Raw genomic sequence first — 6,433 nt, forward strand, 5'->3', positions numbered from 1 at the left:
TTGGCTTTTCAGCCAAGATGCTGTTAGAAAAACATATTGCTCTAATTTAATCCACATGTGCATCCCCAGGACCGACTCTAAAAGGAAACTTTAGGTCCTGAGTCTCAGGCCCAAAGCTCCAGCCCTGTGGATGTGGCAGGGAAGGGTTGTGGCCTCAGGACTGACCCAGACCCACCTTTCAGGGTCCCCCTGAGCTAGTCTGCACCCTGCTGTGTCCTGAGCAAGGAGGAGAGGAGTGTCATGGGAAAGCAGGCTTGCAAGGAAGCCTCTATGGCCTGTACTGTGTAGGACAGAGTGGGCAGCGGGACCGGGCACGAGAGGTTTGACTTCCCATCACCTTCTTCTACTCCTTTCCCCAGGAACAAGGTCTCAAAAGTGGAGCAGGGGTGACATGAGGTAATTTATCCCATTGCTCGGGGGAGATGCTGTCTGCAGGATGGGCCCGGGTCAGGGCTCTATGATGTGGCAGAACACATGTGATATATACGGAATCTAAAAACGTGATACAGGTGAACTTACTTACAGAACAGAAACAGACTCACAGACATAAAAAACAAACGTGGTTATCAAAGGTCAAAGTGGGGAGGGATAAATTAGGAGTTTGGGGTTAAAATTTATACATTTATATATATAAAGTAGATAACTATAGCACAGGAAACTATACTCAATCTCTTGTAATGGAAAAGAATCTAAAAAAAGACTATATAGGGCTTCCCTGGTGGTCCAGTGGTGAAGAACCTACCTTGCAAAGCAGGGGACACCAGTTCGATCCCTGGGTGGGAAAGGTCCCATATAGTACAGGGCAACTAAGTTTGTGGCCACAATACTGAGCCCGTGCTCTAGAGCCCTCAAGCCCTAGAGCCTGTGCTCCGCACCAAAAACCCACCGAAATGAGAAGCCCGTGCATCGCAACTCGAGAAAGCTCGTGTGCAGCAGTGAATACCCAGTACAGCCAAAATAAATAATTATTTGTTAATTTTTAAATGAAGAATACATAAATATATACACGTATAACTGAATCACTCCTGTACACCTGAAATGAACACAACGTTGTAAATCAATTATATTTCAATTTTTTTTAAAAAAGAGCGAGAACACATGAAATCTGTGTCAACACCTGGCTGTGTGTTGTGGGCCGTGGTTTTAGAAACTGGTCTCGCAGCCCCACCTCACTGGCAGGAAGCCAGCAGGGAACAAAGCCAGGGCACTCATTTCAATACTGCCTTCAAATTCTGCTCCCGTCACAGAACTTATTTTGAATATAATTATTCGGAGGAACCCGTTGCCACAAATTAGGAAACAGGACCTCTCGCACACAGATGTTTACTCCTGACTGGGACAGGAGACACAGCACAGGAGGACTGAGCCTAAGCGTATGACTTCGACTCACAGTCTAGGCTCTTTGGGTGGCTTCTGCGTCAGGGTCTTAGTGAATGAAAGAATCCACACAGAAACGCTGCTCCTCCTTCCCCAAGTTGGCCACCTCTGGAGTTGTTCCCTCTACTCCAAAACTTGCCGTCTACTTGGTCTGGCCTTGGATTCCAAGCAAAAGCACATTTAGACACCTGTATATAAAGAAATTGATGTCTGAGGCAGCACCGGAATGTTCACACAAGCTTACACCTGGGACCCCTTTCACACTTGTGGTTTCCAAGAGTTGAGCCCACCCTTTAGCGAGGAAGTGCCAGGACCTGCCCTCAGAACCCATGTGGGTGGCAACTTAGAGGACGTGGCTGGAAAGATGGGATTTGGACAGCTAATGAATTTTTCTAAATTATACTAAAATGCATTCCATCAGAAGCAGCAGAGGAAATGAAACCAGTATTTGAGAACATCAGCATGGAATGGGTTTCCATTTACTGTCCACAGATTGGAGAACAGTCCTTGTTCATGTCTCTGACCAGGCTGTCTCGTCAGGGTCCCCTCTGCCAAACACAGGGCAGGGCTCCCTGGGGTCTTAGATTGAAAGTTTTGAAATCTCCTGGCCACCAACTACACCTCTTAATCTGAAGACAGGGGTCCAGATGCAACCCGGAGGCCGCTATCAGGAGCTTCCTTCAGGATGGAAGGGTCTAGGAGACCTTCCTGAGCATGGCGGGACCCCAAGTGCCTCTCCCCTAGGTGGGCAAGGTGAGGGACGTCATTCTAGATTTCTCAAGGACTGGTGTCCAGGGCAGGCTCGAGCCCTGTGGCCCTGTAGGGGTGACTTAGCCCAATTCCTGGCCAATTCTTTGATGATCTTCACACAAAGGAGCTAATGGGCTACCACAGTGGGAGACACTTAGCAAGAACCTGGGCCAAGAGCAGGCAGAGAGCACAGACCCAGAGCACACACTCAGCCCTGCACTGCTGGATGGATCCAAAGTGAGGGTCCACGTGCGCAGCTGTGAGCTCACCACCTGGGGGGTGAAGGCAAGGAGGCCCCCAGATGCAACATCAGATCTAGTACCAGAAACCAGCCACCCCACTTAGACTCCAAGGAGAAAACCCAGCCCCTCGTGAGCTCCGGGTGCCCGGATATAAATGACACTTTACTTCCTTATTGGTGGCTCAGACAGTAAAGAATTTGCTTGCTGTTCAGGAGATCTCGGTTCGATCCCTGGGTTGGGAAGATGCCCTGGAGAAGGGAATGGCAACCCACTCCAGTATTTTTGCCTGGAGAATCCCAAGGACAGAGGAGCCTTGTGGGGCTACGTTCCATGGAATCATGAAGAGTTGAACATGACGGAGCAACTAACACTTTCACGCCCTTTACTTCCTTATTGCGGCTGTGCTGAAATGTTGGTTTATCAGATTGGTCTTTCCCAGTTCCAGAGACCAATCTTTATTGGAAGGAAACCACCTTTCGCCATTAACCAAGTTGGTGACAGAGGCACAAATGTGCTCCCTGCTCACAGGCATCAAGGCGCCCAGGTTCCCCTGATAGAAACTTTCTTAGGGATTGACAAGAATTTGATGTGATTCTTTTTCCTGTGAAGGGCTGGGCCTCTCGACACAATGCTATATAGTAACCCTATAATCTTGGACCTCAGTCAAAACATATTTCAACAACATATTCTGGTCAATAAATGAATGTTTATTTTAAAACAATTTACTATGGCTTTTTTTTTTAAAGGGGGTGAGAGAAGAGAATTTCTTGGGGCTAGATTTCTCCTTGCCCCTAAGTGGTTCTCTCCACTCAAAAGTCTGTGTCATATGCTCAGGTCATAATTAACCACAGCGCTGCTTGGGAGAAAGGGACAATGAGAAGACATTTGACAAAGAGTTAACAGATGTCATTTCAGAGGCGGCTGGCCCGCTGCTGCCGGGTCATTTGGTGGATGGAAGCTGATTTTGCTGCTGTTGTAAACAGAGAGTGGTAATAATTATATGCAGGCTGCATTAGGCATAACAGATTGGATGTATAACATTCTGCTAAAAACCAGCTCGTATCCTGTTTCTCGACATACAATGGAAACGACCCCTGGTTCCTAGTTTTGAAAGTCGTCTCCCAGGATTCTTAGACTTTCCGATAGAGAAATAGGTCATGTTCTTTCGGGGCTAATTCTGCCGAGGTCCGGGGACGGCAGAGGTCTCTGCCCTAGAACAAGTACGGGCACACTTCAGCGAGCCAGCATCACCGCCCCGCCGAGTCGCCTTTTTCCATTTGAAAAATGAAAGAATTAAATTCAAAACAAACAACTTCAATTTAACACCAAACTCCAGGATAACCAATCTTAAAAATGTCACAGCGTAATGGATCTTAATACCCACAGAAAACACAAAAACAGCACCATTGTTCCCCAGCAAGCAGAGCAACCTCGTAGAATTTCAGTGAAGGAGAAAGAAGGGAAAAACACCTTATTACTTCCAACCCCTGCGAGCCATTTTGGTCTCCAAAGGTTTTAGGCTGCCCGAGGCCGTGTGTCTGCAGTGTTTCGGGAAATGACTTGCCTTTGCACGAACGCTGCTCGGTTCTGCAGCGAGGCTGCCTGCCCCGGAGCTGCGCCGCTCCATTTCTGGTTAACTCTTCCTTCCCGGGCCCGCCGCTCGCAGGAGCAGTGTGGACAGGGCTGGCGGCGGGCGGTCAAGGCCCAGGGACGCCAAGGCCGTGGCCACCCGGCTCCTGCGGGGCAGCCAGGGACTCGCCCAAACCGGAGCCGCTTCCCAAAGGTGGCGGCTCTGGCAGAAAGGCGAGTTATTCCCTTTGCTCTTTGGAGAATCGATCTTCGAACTAAACTATAAAGCAGCTGTCATGAAACACAACACGGCTGAAGCCAAGGGACAGAGGTGGGACTTTGTGGGCCAAGACTGGCTGATCCAGCCTCTAGGGACCCTGGGTAGGGACAGCTCACTGTCTCTGCCACCGGCTGGGCAGGACTGTCTTCTGGTGAGTGTGGTGCCAGCAGGCTCCGGCCTGCTCCCAAGGCAGGACTTGGGGTCGAGGACACTGGCCTCCCCCACTGACTGAGGGAGGCAGAGGAAGAGAAACACTTTGGGGCTGCACATCTGAGTGGGGAGACAGGCAGCCAACCGCTTAGCACTTAAGAGGTTAACACAATTCCTAAGTGTTCGGCAATCACTGCAATTTAGTGCCATTTCGATTATTACACAATAAACAGACCATGTTGTCTGGAAGCAAATTTTTATGAGTATAGCTGAAGGGGCTGCAACTTATTTAGCTGCTGAAACTCGAAGGGAAAGAGCGTTTCCGAATGCTAACACCACAGATCAGAAACCCAGGTAGCAGCAAAGGGTTATGCTTAGGTCACAGCTCCAGCAACACAATACCCTGACCTTTTCAAATGAGCGTGTCGTTAAAAGGCAACCAAGTTCAGCCAAGTGTTCTTTAAACAGAACCATGTTAATGACAATATTGTTGAGTTTCAGAGTGAAAGATTTGGGAATTTTCAGAAACATGTTATGTTCAGGAAAGAACATCATGTTAACATGGGTTGGGAATATGTAAACCATTTTGCCTGTCTCGAATATACATTACACACACACACACACACACACGTGTGCACGCACACACACACGCACACATACATGGAGGTATGCATGCACACCAAAAACAGCCAATTCATAGATACTAGCCACGGCTGTATTTTACAGGTGAAAAGTGAAAGTGTTAGTTGCTCAATAGTGTCTGACTCTTTGCGACCCTATGGACTGTAGTCAACCAGGCTCCTCTGTCCATGGAATTCTCCAGGCAAGAATACCAGAGTGGGTAGCTGTTCCCTTCTCCAGGGGATCTTCCAAACCCAGGGATTGAACCCGGGTCTTCTGCATTGCAGGTGGATTCTTTATTGTCTGAGCCACCAGGGAAGCATTTTAGAGGTACTTGGGTGTAATGCTCACAAAGGAGATCAAATTCCTAATATAACAAGGATGCAAACATTTAATCTGGAAAAGGGGGTTGGAGGAGAGGCTGAGACCCTCCAAGTCTGTGCAAAGTCTCACTGCACACAGACCTTCGAGGGGCCCTTGTCCTTCCCACCCCACCCTCCACCCCACAAGGCATGCAGAAGTTCAGATCGGGGGAGGAGGACAGCCCTGCCCCAGCTCCACCATGGAGGAAAGAAATCACCGCAGATGCACTTGAGGACTCTTAGTTCAAATGGGCACATATGCACACAGCCTTTGTTTACACCAAGACTTGCCAAGGCCTCTCACCTTCACAAGACGTCTGAAGCAACCAAGCATGGAGGTTGTTCTTACTCCCAGTTAACAGATGAGATGACTGAGGCTCCACCCAAGAAGAAGCAGCTTTGTTAGCTGACCCCAACAACAGCTCTATCTCAGGAACTCCTCCCTGAATCCCAGAAGGAAGGTCTAGGCTCCCTCCTTTGGGAGAACTGGCTGGACAAGCTTGTAGCAAACCACTGACCCAAAGAGCCTGGGACCCCTCACTACACAAGGTCCCTGGGACCCAAGGAGCTTAATGTGGCAGCATGGGGGCAGGACAAAGCTGCAGAGGCCCACCCTGATCCCAGGAAGTGAGGAAGGTGCCTGCTGCTGACAGAGTTGGGATGAGGATTATGGGAACATAGCCTCTGCCTTGTGACTGGCAGGGCCCCTTGTGTTCAGGAGGCTGGGCTGGATCCTCAGGCTGCCTGGGCCCAGCAGATACACAGTAGGTGGTGCAGAAAGGAGGTTCTAGCTGCTGACACCAGGAAAGAGTTTCCATTCCACCTTTTTCAGATCGGCATCCGGACTGCTGAAATCTTACTTTTAGGATAGCTGCTGCTGCTAAGTCGCTTCAGTCGTGTCCGACTCTGTGCGACCCCATGGACTGCAGCCTACCAGGCTTTTCCGTCCATGGGATTCTCCAGGCAAGAATACCAGAGTGGGTAGCTGTTCCCTTCTCCAGGGGATCTTCCAAACCCAGGGATTGAACCCGGGTCTTCTGCATTGCAGGTGGATTCTTTATTGTCTGAGCCACCAGGGAAGC

The sequence above is a fragment of the Bison bison genome, unplaced genomic scaffold, assembly GCF_000754665.1.
Source record: "Bison bison bison isolate TAMUID 2011002044 unplaced genomic scaffold, Bison_UMD1.0 scf7180017864280, whole genome shotgun sequence".
Taxonomy (NCBI): Eukaryota; Metazoa; Chordata; class Mammalia; order Artiodactyla; family Bovidae; genus Bison; species Bison bison.